This window comes from Miscanthus floridulus, chromosome 14 (genome assembly GCF_019320115.1).
Source record: "Miscanthus floridulus cultivar M001 chromosome 14, ASM1932011v1, whole genome shotgun sequence".
Classification (NCBI taxonomy): Eukaryota; Viridiplantae; Streptophyta; class Magnoliopsida; order Poales; family Poaceae; genus Miscanthus; species Miscanthus floridulus.
In genome coordinates, this window is record NC_089593.1 from 19438667 (window position 1) to 19458307 (window position 19641).

Consider the following 19641-nt stretch of genomic DNA (forward strand, 5'->3'; position numbering starts at 1 on the left):
TTCCATTTTGGTTCCCCACATATTATACAAAATTGAGCATAAATTGATTATTTGAGGCCCTAAACTAATTCAAATAAAAAAGTTGTCAACTACAAAGTTTTATAACTTTTCGAGATCTACAACTTTCATTTTGGTAGTTTCTCCATCCGAGGTCACTTATAAAATTTGAATTTCAAATTTGAGAAATTCGAACGTAGTTTTCCATGACAAGATGATTTCAAATGAGAAAGTTATCAACTACAAAGTTTCATAACTTTTCAAGATCTACAACTTTCATTTTTACTGTTTGTCCATCCGAGGTCGTTAAAAAATTCAAATTTCAAATTTTTAAAAATTCAAACATAGTTTTCCTTGACAAGATGATTTCAAATCAAAAAGTTATCAACTACAAAGTTTCATAACTTTTCAAGATCTACAGCTTTCATTTTTACTGTTTGTCCATCCGAGGTCGTTTAAAAAATTCAAATTTCACATTTTTGAAAATTCAAACATAGTTTTCCTTGATAAGATGATTTCAAATAAAAAAGTTGTCAACTACAAAGTTTCATAACTTTTTGAGATCTACAACTTTTATTTTGGTTGTTTCTCCATCCGATGTCGTTTACAAAATTTGAATTTTAGTGCTTAATTTTTAATACTCGGCGTTTATTTGTAGGGGGCACTTCAATATTGAGCTGCCCCTAAAAATCCGATTTGTAGGGGCGGTTGGATATAGAGCCGCTCCTATAAATCAGGCCATTTGTAGAGACGGCTGATAACACCGGTCGCCCCTACAAATCCATTTGTAAGGACGACTCATTTGGCAACATCATCATTTCTTTGTAGGGGCGGCTCAATATAAAGCCGCCCCTTCAAAGAAAGAATGATGTTGCTATAAATCGTTTTTGTAGTAGTGTTCACTCTATCCATCCCTCACTCCCACCTTTCTCGTTTTGAGTTCAGAGCTATAAAACCTCCATGGACATTGCACGACTCATGTCAGGGCCGCTAGATGGTTTCTGTAATTCGTACGCATGTATTACCTGATGGCATTATAAACGAACCCGTTCTTCCAAATGTAATGTTGCAGTCGTTGCAGTTAGATGATTAAATTCAGTTCAGGCGAAATGACATCAGGAATTTCAGCCTGTTCGCTCGCTCGTATACGATCGTGGATTATAAGCTAGAACAGTATTTTTCTTACACCAAACCAGCCAGCAGTAAATAATCCACGATTGTTTACGACGAAACGAACAGGCTGTTTATTATCGATAAACAGTTGACGTCTATAGTCAATCCAAATCTTTCATTCAGGTTCACTGATTTGATCTCTGTTCTTCAGCCTGAAGCCCTGGACCTCAACCGAGTTTGGTGTAGACCTTGACGTCCCTCCAACAGGACTCCATGTAGTGCGAGGTGTCCCTCTGCGTGTACACCCCGAACTTGAAGTAGTGGTGGTACCTGTCGTGTCCCGCGACGGCTAGCCGCTCCTCGCCGTCGATGAACACGGTGAGTGCCTAGCGCCAACATCGTGCACCACGTTGAGCTAGAACCAGCGGTCGTAGATGCTAGCGTTGACGACGCGCGTCTCGTCGTTGTAGTACATGAGCTGGCCACCGTGCACGTGCAGCCTCAGCGTCGTGTTCTGCCCTGACGCACCGAACACCTGCATCACCGACACGCCGGACATCCCCGCCGGCACATACCGTAGTCCTCGAACTGCCACACCCCCGTCGTGTACCTCACCTGCAACATTAGCAACGACGACAGCTCACTACTGGTAATCATAGGACAGGATTAGCAACATGATTAGCGTTGATCATGAAGATTAGTGATGCTGCTGGCTTAATTTAATTAGTATATATGTTTAAGAGGATCTTGAAGCGCGGCTCGGTCACTACTAGAGAACAGACTTGAGAACGATGTCCCAATTTGGCATTAGCCTCGGCATTTTTTTGCCCCCAGGACTAAAGGTTCCTGCCCAACGGTTGTCCGCGGGACAGGGATCTTTAGTCCCGGCTGGTATTACCAACCGGGACTAAAGGTAAACCTTTAGTCCCGGTTGGTAATACCAGCCGGGACTAAAGCTTTTAGTCCCGGTTTGGGTGATGCCCCGGGAATAAAGATTAATCTTTAGTCCCGGTTTGGCCCCATAACCGGGACTAATTATTCCAGCCTATAGACCAACTCATTTCTTCCTCCCGAGCCCGAGCCATTCCATTCAAACTCACTGCCTCTGTTCTTCAGCTTGCTGTTGTTCTTGCTCTCTCCCCCTCCATTGGTGTTGCTCTTCGATTTTGGAGGTAACAAACTTAATCCTCTTATGTTTTATCAGTAGCTTATCTCATTTTACGATGTAGATGCATGTGTAACTTTATATGTTGGACTTTATTATGATTTTATGTCATTTTTAGCTCAAAATCACATGATGATTTGCATATATGTTTGGATAAACAAAAGTTAAATTAGTTCATCAAAATCACTTGATAGTTTAGTATTGCTAGTATATGTAGTACATTTCATGGTTTAGTTAGATAAATAAATATTTTTATTTTTTTAATATATTACTTTAGAAATGAGAAATTTACAATAGTTTGCAAAAATAAGTATAGAAAGTAACTTGATATGGTGGATTTGATTATGATTTCTATGTCATTTTTAGCTCAAAATCACATGATGATTTACAATAGTAAAATCGCTTGATAGTTTGGTATTTTACTATTATACATAGTACATATTTCATGGTTTAGTTAGATAAATAAATAATTTTAGTTTTGTTTAAATATATTATTTTAGAAAATGTAAAATTTACACTAGTTTGCAAAAATAAGTATAGAAAGTAGATGACAACTGGTACCGGATCATCGGCCTCTCGTTCGGTTGCGAAATGACTGAGGCCAGAACTCCCTCTCATTATCTGCGGCAAGTGTAAGCAGAAGATTGTGATGAAGTACCGAGTCAAGAGACAGGGACCCAACAAGGGTCGTGTTTCTACAAGTACCCGGATCGCGATGTGAGTTTCTTACGCATTTGATTATTATGGCTAATTGACCTGCTTTTCTTGAATATTTTTGACTAAATATTTTTTTGGCTTTAATTTCAGTGGGAGGGCAATGGATGCGATGGTTGGTACTGGAAGGAAGATTATACTACATACGTGCAGAATTCGGGTGCGCTTGAGGTAGCGACTGCTGATGATGAGGCAGTGAACCAGCATGAGAAGCTTATTGATATTCAACAGACGAATGATTTGTCTGTTTTAGTTGCGTACGGTCATGAAATAATTATGTTACTAAAGTGCATTGTAGTTTTAGTTTGTTTAGTGATAGTTGGGATTGCTTACGTTGTAGCCAGGCTTAGTTAATTAATCAACCATGTGTGTGTCATCTATGTTGTGTAATAAAATACTTAATTATGTTTAAGGTTTTCATAATTTATCGGGTAATGCAGATTATGTCACGCCATTGGATGTACAATGCCGATCGCCGCTCCCAAGACTTTATTGAGGGCGTGCACTATTTCTTAGGTGTGGCCGAGGCAAATAAGCGGGATGGTTTCATATGCTGTCCATATGCCCTATGTAAGAATTTAAAGGAATATTCAAGCTTAATGAGTCTTCATTCACATTTGCTTAAGTCAGGTTTCATGTCAAACTATATATATTGGACTAAGCATGGAGAAAGCGGGGTCATGATGGAAGAAGGTGAAGGAGAAGATTTAGACATTGATGACATTATTGCTCAGTATGGTGCCTTTGATGATACTACAATGGGGGGAGATGAAGAAGAGGTAGCGGCAGAAGATGATCTCGGTGATGCTCTTGGCGATGCCATTCGTGATGCACAACAAGAATGCGAAAGTGAAAAAGAGAAAGTTAAGTTCGAGCGCATGCTTGAGGATCATAGGAAGTTGCTACACCCGACGGCCGAAGAGGGGCAAAAAAAGCTAGGTACAACACTGGAATTGCTACAGTGGAAGGCAAAGAATGGTGTATCCGACAAGGCATTTGGGAATTTATTGAACCTCATAAAGAAGATGCTTCTAAAGCCAAATGAATTGCCCACCACTACGTACGAAGCAAAAAAGGTTGTCTGCCCTTTGGGATTAAAAATCCAGAAGATACATGCATGTCCTAATGACTGCATCCTCTACCATGGCAATGAATACAAGAATTTGGATTAATGCCCGGTATGTAAAGCATCGCAGTATAAGATTAGGCGCGATGATCCTAGTGATGTCGAGGGTGAACAATGTCCTAGAAAGAAAATCCCTGCCAAGGTTATGTGGTATGCTCCTATAATACCACGCTTAAAACGTTTGTTCAGAAATAAAGACCATGCAAAGTTGTTGCGATGGCATAAAGAAGACCGTAAGGTAGACAATATGCTAAGACACCCAGATGATGGGTCTCAGTGGAGAGCGATAGACAGGGAATTTCCAGAGTTTGTAAATGAGGCTTGAAACTTAAGGTTCGCCTTAAGTACAGATGGTATGAATCCTTTTGAGGAGCAGAGCACTAGTCATAGCACTTGGCCAGTTACTCTATGTATCTACAACCTTCCTCCATGGTTATGCATGAAGCGAAAGTTCATTATGATGCCGATCCTCATCTAAGGTCCGAGGCAACCTGGCAACGACATTGATGTCTATCTGAAGCCATTAGTTGAAGAACTTCTAGTTTTATGGAATAAACCAGGTGTACGTGTCTGGGATGAGTACAAACAAGAACACTTTGACCTACGAGCAATGTTGTTCGTAACAATCAATGATTGGCCTGCTTTAAGTAATCTTTCAGGTCAGACAAATAAATGATATAATGCATGCACACATTGTTTTGATGACCTTGACAGTATATATTTGAAAAGATGTCGAAAGGTCGTGTACCTTGGCCATCGTCGATTCCTTCCTTTGAATCACCAAGTAAGAAAGAAAGGGAATCATTTTAAAGGTAAGCCAGACCACCGGAAGAAGCCTCATAACCGAACCGGGGAAGATGTACTCGTAATGGTCAAGGATGTGAAAGTAGTATTTGGAAAGGGACAAGGCAGCGAATCTGTTCCCAAAGATGCTAAGGGATATGCACCCATGTGGAAGAAGAAGTCCATCTTTTGGGAGCTACCCTATTGGCAAGTCCTAGAGATCCGCAACGCAATCGACGTGATGCACCTGACAAAGAATCTTTGTGTGAACCTATTAAGATTCATGGGTGTGTACGGGAAGCCAAAGGATTCACTCCTTGCCCCGATTGGTGTTCCCAAATCGTGACACGAGGGGAGACTCAGTGGTAAAGGAACTTTAGGGAAGAAAACATATATTGGCATGGAAGACGATTATTTCAATAAAGCACACTACAAAGTTCTTCAGAACTCGTCATTGGTGCATCCATACACCGAGATACATAAGGAGTTCTTACGATCCAAGTTTCCAGGGAAGAGTGAAGCTTGGATTAGGCGTCAGCACATGGAAAGTTTCAGTGGTTGGTTGCGAAAAGAATGTCAAGGCGATGACAATATTGATAAGCAACTGTATTTGTTGGCTAGGCAACCATCGTGGCATATCCTCACGTACCAAGGGTATGAGATAAATGGGAATACATTTTATACAGTTGCCCAAGATAAAAGGAGCACCGATCAAAATAGTGGTGTTCGCATAGATGGCACAGATCCAAATGGGAATATACAAACATATTATGGCTGCATAGAAGAGATATGGGAACTAGACTACGCACCTAATTTTAAAGTCCCTTTGTTCCGGTGCCAATGGGTGAAGCTGACTGGAGGAGGGGTAACAGTCGACAAAGAGTATGGAATGACAACAGTGGACCTCGATAATATTGGGTACAAAGACGAACCATTCGTTCTTGCTGCCGATGTGAGTCAGGTGTTCTATGTGAAAGACATGTCTATAAAATCAAAGAGAGGAAAAAACGAAGACAACAACTCAATGATCAATGAGCCAAAGCGCCACATAGTTCTTTCTGGGAAAATAAATATAGTGGGAATTGAAGACAAGTCAGACATATCAGAAGATTATGAAAGAAATGTTTGAATTCCACCCTTCATAGTGAAGAAAGATCCAAGCATCATGTTAAATGATGAAGACACTCCATGGTTACGACAAGATCATAACCAAGGGTCATACGTCAAGAAGAAATTCACTGTTATGCCCGCATGATACAACGATGCATGTTTAATATATTATGTTTTAGAGACGGATATTATGTAATATGTTATGACTTCACATTGTAATATGTTTAATATATGTTTCAAATTTCACAAGTGTGTGACATAGTTTTAAAAAGTCTATATGAGATTCAAGAATTTATGACTAGTGTTTGATAAAACTTTCTCAAATGGGAAAATAAGCTATGTAACAATTGTAGATCTTGCTGAGATGATCAAACTTGGTATTCAGAGTTTTTTCATCTGAGGTCATTTAGTGTCTCATTTGAGCAAGTTTGACCAAGTCAAATTTGGTCAAATGAAAAAACAACACTTTGACTCTAGTATTATGAACTCTAAATGACTTCAAATTGAAAAGTTTTGAATACCAAGTTTGTTAAACTCATCAATATCTACAATTGTTGTTTTGGTCAACTTTCCATTTGAGAAAGTTTGGATGGTTCAAATTTGTGATTTTTAAATTTTAACGCCTACAAACTAGTTTTCGGAACCCTAGATTGTCTCAAATTGAAAAGTTTTGAATACCAAGTTTGTTCAGCTCATCAAGATCTACAATCCTTATATATGCCATTTTTTATTTGAGAAAGTTTGAACAAAATGTAGTTCAAATTTCACAAGTGTGTGACATAGTTTAGAAAGTCTATATGAGATTTAAGAATTTGTGACTAGTGTTTGATAAAACTTTCTCAAATGGGAAAATGAGATATGTAACAATTATAGATATTGCTAAGATGATCAAACTTGGTATTCAGAGATTTTTCATCTGAGGTCATTTAGTGTCTCATTTGAGCAAGTTTGACCAAGTCAAATTTGGTCAAATGAAAAAACAACACTTTGACTCTAGTATTATGAACTCTAAATGACTTCAAATTGAAAAGTTTTGACTACCAAGTTTGTTAAACTCATCAAGATCTATAATTGTTGTTTTGGTCAACTTTCCATTTGAGATAGTTTGGATGGTTCAAATTTGTGATTTTTAAATTTCGACGCCTACAAACTAGTTTTTGGAACCCTAGATTGTCTCAAATTGAAAAGTTTTGAATACCAAATTTGTTCAGATCATCAAGATATATAATTGTTGTTTTGGTCAACTTTCCATTTGAGAAAGTTTAGATGGTTCAAATTTGTGATTTTTAAATTTTGACGCCTACAAACTAGTTTTCAGAACCCTAGATTGTCTCAAATTGAAAAGTTTTGAATACCAAGTTTGTTCAGCTCATCAAGATCTACAATCCTTATATAGGCCATTTTTTTATTTGAGAAAGTTTGAACAAAATGTAGTTCAAATTTCACAAGTGTGACATAGTTTTAGAAAGTCTACATGAGATTCAAGAATTTGTGACTAGTGTTTCATAAAACTTTCTCAAATGAAAAAATGAGCTATGTAACAATTGTAGATATTGCTGATATGATCAAACTTGGTATTCAGAGATTTTTCATCTGAGGTCATTTAGTGTCTCATTTGAGCAAGTTTGACCAAGTCAAATTTGGTCAAATGAAAAAATAACACTTTGACTCTAGTATTATGAACTCTAAATGACTTCAACTTGAAAAGTTTTGAATACCAAGTTTGTTAAACTCATCAAGATCTACAATTGTTGTTTTGGTCAACTTTCCATTTGAGATAGTTTGGACGGTTCAAATTTGTGACTTTTAAATTTCGACGCCTACAAACTAGTTTTCGGAACCCTAGAATTGTCTCAAATTGAAAAGTTTTGAATACCAAGTTTGTTCAGCTCATCAAGATATACAATTGTTGTTTTGGTCAACGTTCAATTTGAGAAAGTTTAGATGGTTCAAATTTGTGATTTTTAAATTTCGATGTCTACAAACTAGTTTTCGGAACCCTAGATTGTCTCAAATTGAAAAGTTTTGAATATTAAGTTTGTTCAACTCATCAAGATCTACAATCCTTATATAGGCTATTTTTTCATTTAAAAAGTTGTAGAACAAAAATACTATATTTTCTTTATTTTTATAGGTTCAACAAAAATTTCCTGTCATTTTGGTCAAAAACCGAGAAAAAATTAAAACATTGACATTACAATAATGTGATAATAAATTTCCTATCGAATAATATTAGTTTTATTAATTTTAAGTTACAAATATATTTTTGCATTAACAAAATACTTAGTATTAGTAACATTTATATTGTATATTCATAAAAGAAATTAAAAACTTTAGGTTACAAAATTTTTCTATTTACATTAAATAATTAGTTAATTAATAGTATTTTTTAAAATAAATATTGCAAAGTATTGAAGTTGCTATAGAATTAATTGATTAACCTAGTATTAAACAAGGAGAACAAAATCAAAATCCCAGGCCTTTCCAATTACTCTGGCGGGCTGCCAAAATTTTCAGGCCTTCAGTCCCGGCCCAGGCCAGGAACCGGGACTAAAGGGTGGGCGGAATTGCCCACCCAAAAATACATTTAGTCCCGGCTGGTAACACCAACCGGGACTAAAGCTCCTTTAGTCCCGGCTGGTAAGCCGAGCCGGGACTAACGGGTTGGACCTTTAGTCCCGGTTCGGCTTACCAGCCGGGACTAAATGGCGTTTAGTCCCGGCTGGTGTTACCAGTCGGGACTAAAGGGTCCTGACCTATATATATCGAACGGTTCCTGTTCTGTTCATCTTCTACTTTTCGATCTACACGTCGATCTCGTCTCTGCCATGCCCGGTCGTCGAGCTCGTCTCTACTGCGCCGCCGTCGTCGTCTACCCCCGCCCGGCCGCGCTAATCCGCCCGCATCGCTTCCCGCCCGGCCTCGTCGTCGAGCCCCGCCTGACGGCCGTCGAGCTCGTCTGCCGCGCCGCGCCGTCGTTGTCCCTCGCGTGAGGTGCTCGATCAGCTCGGCCCCGTGGCCGGCCAACACGCCCTGCCCGGCCCGCCATCCGCCCCAGCTAGCTGCTCTCGGCCATATTTTTTTTACAAAGTTTCTAGTTTTTTTAGATTGTTTTTTATATATATGTTAGATTAAAATGTATGTTAAATTAATTACTAGTTTATTTAGATAGTTTTTTAGATAGTTTTTTAGATATATGTTAGATTAAAATGTATTAAAATTTAATTAGTAGTTTATCTTAGTTTTTTATTTAGTTTTTAGATAGTTTTTTGATATATGTTAATTAGATTTAAATGTATTAAAATTTAATTAGTACTTTATTTAGATAGTTTTTTTAGATAATTTTTATTATAGTTTTTGATATATTTAGTAATTATTATTCTATCTCTCTCTATATATGTGTTAGATTTAATTTTGATTTAGTAATTCTATCTATGTATATATGTTAGGTTTAATTAGATTTAGTAATTAATTCTATCTAGATATATGTGTGTTATTATATTTAATCGGATTTAGTAATTATATTCTATCTCTCTATATATATGTTAGATTTAATTTTGTTTTAGTAATTGACACATGCATATTTTATTAGTAATTCTATCTCTATATCATATGCATATTTTATTTTAGTAATTCTATCTATATATCACTTGGATATTTTATTAGTAATTCTATCTATATCACATGCATATCTAGAGAGAGATTCTATATATATACATATGTACTTAATTATTTCTATGTGTATATATACATGTACTTATTTCCATGTGTTGAGAGAGAGAGAAAATTGTATCTAGAGAGACATTCTATGTGTTATCACATGCATATCTAGAGATATATACATATGCACTTATTTCTATGTGTTGAGAGAGAGAGAGAAAATTGTATCATTCTATGTGTATATATACATGTACTTATTTCCATGTTTTTGGATCGAAAGTGTTTTTGATTCGATTCCAAAGCCTATACCTTATTATTGTTTATCCTTATGAAATATTATGTGTTATTATATTTAATTGGATTTAGTAATTCTATATGTGTTATCACATGTACTTATGTTATGTGCCATAGTAATTCTATCTATGTGTTATCTTGAAGATACAAATGGCTGCTCCGGATGATAACTTGAATGATGACATAATGGCGGATATTATCAACGCTGGCACCAATGCGGATGTAGATGACACGAGTCAGTACTTTGCTGATTATGAGGATATCCTGAATATCTCGATGGTTGAAGATCAACAAATTGTCGCGCAAGAAAATACTGGCGAGGTATATTCGATTATCTATCATCTCTTATAGATGCATGCGTACGTATATTTGTTGTTAATCGTTGTGTTTCTACTCATGTAGCCTGGTCTCTGGATCTACATCAACCACCGGCAAGAGTAGGAAAGTCCGAGGGCCAAAAAAGCCATTAGAGGGCCGTTTCATAATATCAGAATTCGACACCGACACCTGGCAAACCATTAGGGACCACATGCTCAGACATATGTCAATCAATGTGGGTTCATTGTAAGGGATAGGATCCCAGTTAGTGCTCGTGAATGGAAGCAGAAGATATCCGCTCCTAATGTTAGTTTTGTATCTGATCGTGACAAGAACCTAGCTTGGAGAGATATCACTCAGCATTTCACATTACAAGCAGATGATGCTTTGAAGGAGCTAGTGAGGGATTGGACAATGAAGAAGATGGCAACATTGTTCCAGAGTTGGAAGAAGACATTGTATAAAAAGTTTATCTTGAAGAATGATACGTCGGATTTCAATGCTAAGGCGTTTGTCAAGTTGGAGTCCCATTGGGATGACTTCGTACAATACAAGACATCTCAAGAGAGTGAGGAACGTGTGATGAGGAATCAGCAGAATGCCCGACAGAAGCAATACCATCATCGCATGGGATCAGGTGGTTATAGGAGTGCTATTCCCAAGTGGCAGAACCTAGAAGCAGAGATTACTGCCAAGGGAATCATACCTAAAACAATAGAGAAGAACTGGCCTCAACGCGCGAAGAATTGGTTCTACGCTCATGGGGGAAGCCTAGACCCAGACACTGGCAAGCTAATTTTCGGCCAAAAAATTGAGAGAGCAACACAGAGACTAGCTCGTGCTAGGGAAGAAGCTGATAGTGGTGTTTTCAAGCCCAACAGAGAGAAGGATGAATTGACATATGCCCTAGAGAATCCCGAACACGGTGGTCGAACAAGAGGCTATGGGGCGGTTCCGTGGCTACAAGCATTCCCAGCAGACAAGGATACCTACAGAAGCCGCCAGAGAAAGAAGGATGAGGAGGCAGACCGAATCCATGTATTGGAGCAATTTGTTAATGAGTCACGACAAGCATTGCTTGAATCACAGTGAACGAGAAAAATCTCTTGAGGCAAGAATGCAGGAGGAGATCAAGAGGCAAGTGCAGCTAGCAATGAGTCAAATGCAATCGCAATCAACGCCGGGAGTCACCATTAGCCCCGTTGGTCAGATGAAAAGCAGTTGTGCTTCCACGGAGCTGCCAGTTATTCAAGATGACGCTGGGTTGCGCTTCCCTGTTGATGACATTACCGAGCCTCTAACAACATGTGAGCTGCACATTCCAGATGGTAATAATGCATCAATCATGGTGGCTAGTCGGGGTTGTATCTCCAATAGACCGAACGAAGACACCAAGAATCCATGGGTCAGTTATTCAACCTGGATATGCTAGCGTCTCGGTCGATAGAGTGCTCAAAGGTTACAGCAATGTTCCTCTTGACATTGAAGGCGGTGATGGGGAGAAGACACTAGGAGAAGCAGAGAAGACATTTATTCAATGGCGCAAACGCTTCATCATCATTCCTGGGGCGCCACCGCTTCCCCTACCTCACCCTAGGTACGAATGAAAGTGAATGAAATATTATTTTCCATTAATTTTATATTGGCTTCAAAAATAATTGACTCACAACTTGTTTTTGTAGCAGGGTCTCCCCCCAGCCTAGCCCAATCATTCATTCCCCATCTCATCACAGCGTCGCGGGGGGCGAGACGACTTCATCCCCACTGGCGATCTCCAACTCCTACACCGGCCCCATCGCCTCCACAACTGATCTCCAACTCCTACACCGGCCCCACCGCCTCCACAACGATCTCCAACGCCTCCACGCCGGTCTCCAACACCGGCCTCATCGCCTCCACGCCGGTCTCCAACACCGCCCCCACCCCCTCCACAGCGACTGCACTACAGAGACGTCTAAGGTCCCGGCGGCAAAGAAGACCCCGAAAAAAAGAGTTATTTCTCAAGAAATACTTCCTGAAAAGACTGATGAGCAAATAGCAGCTGAAGAAGACAAAAAGTGAAAGATTTTTTTTATAGATATCAAAAAGCAGAGACAAGCGAAGCTTAAGGAGAAGCCGTACTTTTACATACCACGAGATCTGCTGAGGCAGAAGGTCGAAGCTCACAAGAAAAAGATGCTTAAACTTCGTAAGCCTCCGCCACTATCAGACTATGACCGCTCCCTCATGAAGTCACATGATGCAGATAAGAAAAGGAAAAGAGCATCAGGGAAGGATGTCCCACAGCTCGGACAACAGAAGCAACCAATGCAAAATCTTGTTGTTGCTAATGAATATGGTTCCAACATAGAAGTCTATCGACCAGACAACTCTAGAGAAGTGTCGGTTCAAGACCTTAATGCTTTTTTTGAACTAACTGGTTTAACCTTGGATCAATTGATGGGCAAAGCTCCAATCCAGAACCTAGAAGTTGATACCTGGAAGACTTATAAATTTGGCAAAAGTCTGTACAACCCTGCGGCTCTGAATGAATTGGGTACGCAAATGTACTTGCTCAACAAGTGGTACATGCAGGCGTGTGGCAGGGGTGAGGAGTGGATCTTTGTCAGATTTAGAGACCATCATTACTTCCGTGGCGATGACATCTTACATATTAGTTTCGAAGAATTGCATCAACTATACCACATGGACGCTCTGGACAAATCAATCATTAGCTGCTTTTGTTTGTAAGTGATTCTTACTTTTATTTAATAAACTCACTTCCATGCGTACGTGTATATAATTATCCTCACATGTAACTTATATTTATATACAGATTCCAGATGTCAGAGCTCCAAAGAATACAAGACACCAGTGTTGGCTTCATTGATCCTTATATCGTATTCAAAACCGATATTATTGTCAAGGAGCAGTGGGTATCTGAAGCATAGAAGAATATCATGAGGTTCTTCGTGAAGCAGCACGACAAGACAACAATACTTTTCCCGTACAACTTTGAGTAAGTGTTAATAATAATGTAGTCTACACATTTTATGTAATATCAATACAACTTATATGCATGTACGTGTGTGTATAAACCAATGCAGGTTTCACTGGATACTCATTGTCATTGAGTTAAACTCAAGTCGGTTAGTAATCTTGGACTCGTTGAGAAAAGAGCGGGCACTATACCAAGATATGATAGACATTATCCAGGGGTAATTTCGATCTCTCGCGCACAACTATTATTGAATAGACTTTGCCATAATTTATTAACTGATCGTACATTATTGGTCGCACAGGGTTTGGAAAGAGTTTATTCGGCAACACCGCAAGGATTGCAAGGCACCACTTAATGTAGTTGAAATACCAGTAAGTTGTACTATATATACTTCCCACGTGTTTAATTACTATATCGTACTTCAATTTACGTGTGAGATGATGAGAATAATCTTCTTCTCGTACAGTGGTGTTTGCGGCAGCAACCAGGTAATAACTTGTGTGGATACTACGTTTGTGAATTTATCACTGCACACATAAGAAGAACTCCTGAAGATGTCCTCAGAGTACGTATATATCAATTTTTATTTATTTTTAAATGAATATATATATATATATATATATATATGTATTAATACTTTTCCTTTTATTTCAAATGCAAGACTGAATGGTTGAAACAAAGGGTCATGCAAAAAGACCATCTGAAAGCAGTTCAAGAGTCAATAGCAGGATTTCTTCTAGAAAAAGTGCTAAATCCCAACGGCGAGTTCTACTTTGATTCCTAAGGAATAAATGATGTAAATTAAATGTTTATTGATATCGTTATTTTCGAGAACAAGATTATGAAAGTGTTGTATATATACATATATATCTATAATATATATAGTTTCATACTTTATTCGAATATAATAATGCTCGAGATGAGAATTAGATGTAATTATATGCGTGCGTGTATTTATATTAGCAGCGTAGAATACGTACATAAAAACATATTATATATTAAACAAATATGTGTAACTGAACTGAAAACAAATTAAACAAAAAAAAAGAAAAAGAAAAGGAACCTTTAGTCCCGGTTGGGGTTACCAACCGGGACTAAAGGGTGCGGCCACGTTTGCTCGGCTGGAGGGCCTTTAGTCCCGGTTGGTAACACCAACCGGGACTAAAGGTCCCTCTTTAGTCCCGGCTCGATGACCCAGGACTGAAGGTTCCACCTTTAGTCCCGAGATCGTTGTCCCGGCGCGGTAACCGGGACTAAAGGCCGTTACCGCCCAGGACAACAAGGCCATCCTGTAGTAGTGGGTGGGGCTGCCATGGCTGAAGGGCTTGTTGGTACTGTACACCCACATCCGCCGCACGCTGTCGCGGAACTCGTACCAGTGCTCCGGCGGCAGGTCGTAAGGGTGGTGCAGCTTGAACTGGTCCTCGGTGAGGTTGACTCGGGTCAACGCCGGCGGAGCACTGACCGCACCACGAGACCAAGACGATGAACAGTAGTAGTAGATGCCATGGCAGGGAGGAGGAAGGAGCCATTTGATTGATCGTGTGGATGGCCTTTCTTGGAGTTCGATTCACTGACACAAATTCTGATAAACAGGTTTGCTCTTTGCTGCATATATAGGATGCTGCTATGCTGGTTTGTGTGAACAGGCCGTTTCCTCATATAATTCCGATGAACGGCCGGCTTCGAAGTTAATGAACTATTGGTCAGCAAAAGTAATTACCGCTGACGCCACTGTATTGCTGTGGCTGTTTCTGAATATATTCAGATTTAGCCTGCTGGTTCTTTTGTCAGTTCACCTGCCGCCTGCAATGTTTTGTTGTTTTGCTGGCAAGTCCTCGTGACGACTGAAACTCCAAAGAGTATGCAATTTCGGCATATATATTTAACTACTAGCACGGCTACTGAGGAAGGATTAAAATGGTATCAAAAAGTAAAGTTCAAAATTTTACTGGAAGGGGATACCTATATACTAAGTACTTTTAATTAGTGACGAATGGGAATAATAGAAAAAACTTGAATCTTTCAATTGGAACAGGTGGTGGGTATAATACGTGCTAATGATGTGGTGAGGGCGTCCGTCCGAACGCCTGTTCACGAGCCAGCGCAGTGATCGAGCCCAACAAATCCATGTACGCTCTCTCCTTCATCTACAGTGCTACCACTGATAGAAATCACCAACTCCTTGCTTCGCTCGTTGCGGCTCACCGCGCCATCCGCTCACCCCAAACCACCTCACGGCGGCGCCCCATCCCGCGTCGTGTTGCGCCGCGCTCCATCCCCCGCCGCGCCCACTTCGCCTCGCTGCGCCATGCCCCTCCCCCCGCCGTGTCGAGGTGCTGCCGACGTCACTTCCCCACCAGGAGGTCGTGGCCGCTGGCGACGCCGGTACCGCCGCGACGCTTGACCTCAGCTCGTGACATCACGAGATCCGAAATGGCCAGACCCGGAGCGAGCTTCTTCGGCTGCACCTCACGCTCCCTTCCTTCCTCGGATGTTGCAAGCGCATGTTTCAAGTGTTTCAGATGTTTCAGTGGTATGTTGCAAGTATTTCGTATGGATGTTGCAAAAGTAGATCAGGATATTACATATGTTGCAATGGTTGTACACGTATGTTGCAAACATCTATTCCCAATATTTTATCTGTTTTTTCAGACATATATTGCAAGTGTGGTTATCTAGATATTTCATATATTTCACACATATGTTGCAAGTGTTTTATCTTGATGTTGCGTATGTTTGTAATGGTTTTTAAGTGTTTTTAGTTGTTTTTGCGAGTGTTTCAGATGTATGTTTCAAGTGTTTTATTTATCTCTAGACGTATGTTACAAGTGTTGCATCTGAATGTTTCAAAAATAGATCGAGTGTTGTACATGTTGCAATGTGACCCGTCTGCTGTAGCTTCTGGAGGGCACAAGGGGTCGTGCAGGGCGCAGACGCTGCGCGGGGTTAGGCAAGGGCACATATGCCGCGTGGGGTCGGGTGGGGCTTAAACGCCGCGTGGGGTCAGGCGGTACGCAAAGTGCAGGCGCAGCAGACGGGGCAGGTACGGGCGTTCAAACGGGAGCTAGCGTCCGGACATCCAGGCGCTAGCCACGTCCTGTAGTCAGTGGTGATGCTAAGCTTCAAAAGTATATATATCACCAAAATGTACAAGAGCGTGTTTGGAGCTCCTAAACCTTCTTTTGTGATAACGGATAAGACCCGTATGGAAGATATTTCTCAAGTTATAGCAGCAGAGGAAACGAAATCCTAACACAGAACTTCTCGGAAGCTGAAGTTAAGGACACCATTTTTCAAATGAATCATAATTCGACTCGGAATCTCCTTGCAGAATTCTATCAAGTATTCTGGAACATGATAAAGGAGTGGAGTATTTAACGGCTTTATTCGAGGATTTTCATAGGGGTGTAATCCCTCTACATAGTATAAATTTTGGAACTATTACCTTACTAAAAGAAGTAGCGATGCAAAATAAACTCAACAATACAGACATATACATTTGCTGAACGTGAGATTTAAAAAAGTATGGTAAATATCTTTAGTGTGAACGGGTTACATTTCCGGCTAAGCAACCAATAATTATTATCTAAGAGAAAGGACAAGTGGTTAATTCATGCGTGCTGGTCAATTTTTTTTTAAGATTGACTAGATTTACAGAAAATATTATCAATATTTATATCTCCAAATAAGTTTATTATGAAAGTAAATTCAACGATAATTATGTACTATAAATATTAATATTTTCTTATATATATTTGGTCAAAGTTAAATGTGTTTGACTCCTCCGGAAGCGGGAACAAAATTTATTTTCACTGTGTAAAAAAAGCACATCACGGACGCGTGTTCAGGCACATCATCGACCATAACGCGTCTGTAATAAAGCTTATTAGAGACGCGCAAATAAGCACATACTACAGACGCGTGTTACCAATACGCGACTGTGACAAAAACGAGCATGCGTATGTGATAAGCCCTTAACAGAGATCGGTGAATATCTACACGTGTCTGTGATAAGCCCTTAACAGAGACCGGTGAATATCTACACGCGTCTGCAGGAAGCTCTTACTGGAGACGCGTGTTGGCACCACGCGTCCGCGACAAGATTAAGACGCGTCTGTATGAAGAACCATATCTTAGAGGCGTGTCTATTATACGCGTCTGTAGTAAGAATCCTACTACAGACGATATTTATAAACGTGTCAGTGTGAAGAAACATAGTATCAACGTGTGTGCAATATATGCATATGTAGTAAGAATCCTACGATGTTTGTAAACGCGTCTGTGTGAAGAAACATAGTGCCAATGCATGTACAATACATGTATTTGTAGTAAAGATACTACTACAGATGATGTTTATAAATGCGTCTGTAGTAAATAGCATACTACAGACTCGTGTTCTCTACACGAATCTGTAGTATTTTTCTTACCACAGGTGGGTCTAGGCTACAGATGTGTCTATAGTAAAAAAATGTTATAGATGCGTATGTAGCCTAGACCCGTCTATAGCCCACAGCACAGCTCAAATTGCACAGATATACATAAATCATATATATATATATATATATATATATATATATATATATACACACACAGATCTCACATAAAATAACATATATATACAAGATCATAGTTGTTCATCCCAAAACTTAATTTGTTCACAGTACACACATATCACACATAGTTCACAGATCGATTGTTGATCACCAGGTTACTCTCACATGTATATATCTCACAGCTCCAATTATATCTGATAGGCTCCAAACATAGTTCACAGATCAAATGAACATATATACCAAACACTTCATCATGGTTTTGTATGTGAACAATGAAACTCGCCTGTTTCGTCGAGGATCTGCGACACAATAAATGAGGTGAGCTTCTCTCTAATGTCCGCAAAGTTTATTGGAGTGGACTGCACTTCAAAATCCTAAGACAAAGAAAGATAGCCATAAGATGAAGTTGCACATGTGTATAGCCATCATCCATAAAATAAAGCTGCACAACAAGAGATGACTATATATATATATATATATATATATATATATATATATATATATATATATGACAACATCAGTATCAAAAATTACAAGTAAATATATATAAGCCAGCCATAGTCTATAAAAGGGTCATAGCAGCAAATCACAGCAGCAGCTTCATCTTGTTCTAGATCACAACTGTTGTTTTAAAAATTGACCACCGCAGTATATATGACAACAAGAGGGGATCAAGGCATTCCAAGTAGATCACAGCAGCTGAGAGTAATAAATACATATATATTTGTAGTTGTAAATGAGGATTGTTCAGATTGGCCTATGCCATCTCCAGCATCAAGTGGTGGCCCGCAAAGAATCCACATGTGTGATCCAGACCTTGTTGCTGGCACTGCGAACATAGGAAACACATGGTTAATAATTGAATTGACAAAACGACTTCACAACTAGAAGTGAAGCACTACTTACTGAAATTTTAAATGCATGAGTCAACTTCAATTTTCTCTGTCCTTTCTTTGGCTTGGGTTGGCAATTGCCAAAAGCCCTACACACATAAGTTGTTATCAAATTTTTTTTGACTTCCACTAACATAATTAAGAAATAAATAAATGGGTCAATAGTAGGTTAGACAATACTCACTCATCTATCACATATTTGCTAGGAGTCAAATCTGACTTCTTGCCTCCATTGGAGTCGAGGTATATCACCTTCTACCACATTCGAGTGATGATGACAGCAATCCAGTGTCCACCATAGTTATGTGCAAACATCACAAACTTTTTTTGACATATTTCCTTAGGCAATATTCCACATAATTCACGTTATAGCCTCTATCAGTGTTCATAGTCTTTATTGACATTGGATCTGGATCAATAATGCCAACAGGCACATCTTTGACCCTAGATTCTACAATTAGGCATCTAGGAATAAAGAAGCATACAAAAGCAATTTAGCAAGCAAATATATGAAGAGCATCCCTAGCTAAAAATGAACAAGCCCATAAAATAAATGAAATTGTACTTATAGTGACAACACACGAAGAAGTCCTGCATTCAATCCATCAAGTTTGAAGAGGTCAAACAAGTCTTCTAATCCCACAGCGAAAAACTCAGTGTCTGCCAGACGCCAAAAATGATGTTTCTTGAACACAGCAACCATCCCAGTTGTCCTGTTCTCTTCACATTCTTTCATGTACCAAGCGTGAAGAGCAACGCACCTAGGTCCTGCCTTCTCAAGCTCTATTTCTGATAGGAATCGCTCTCCAAATTTGAACTTGGTGTTGGCCCTATTCCATATAGGACCCCCAGGGTCACTCTTAGACGATTTGGTGGGTTTCTCCACCATCTATTGCTGCTCCAGTTTGCTATCACTCTTGACTTCTACAGGC

The 19641-nt window shown here is 39.4% G+C and overlaps 2 pseudogenes; both read right to left on the reverse strand.

The window, feature by feature from the left end:
* Nucleotides 1-1337: 1337 nt before the first annotated feature.
* LOC136503140 (citrate-binding protein-like) lies at nt 1338-15512 on the reverse strand (annotated as a pseudogene).
* Nucleotides 15513-18889: 3377 nt separating this feature from the next.
* On the reverse strand, nt 18890-19598 carry LOC136503141 (uncharacterized; annotated as a pseudogene).
* Nucleotides 19599-19641: the final 43 nt, after the last annotated feature.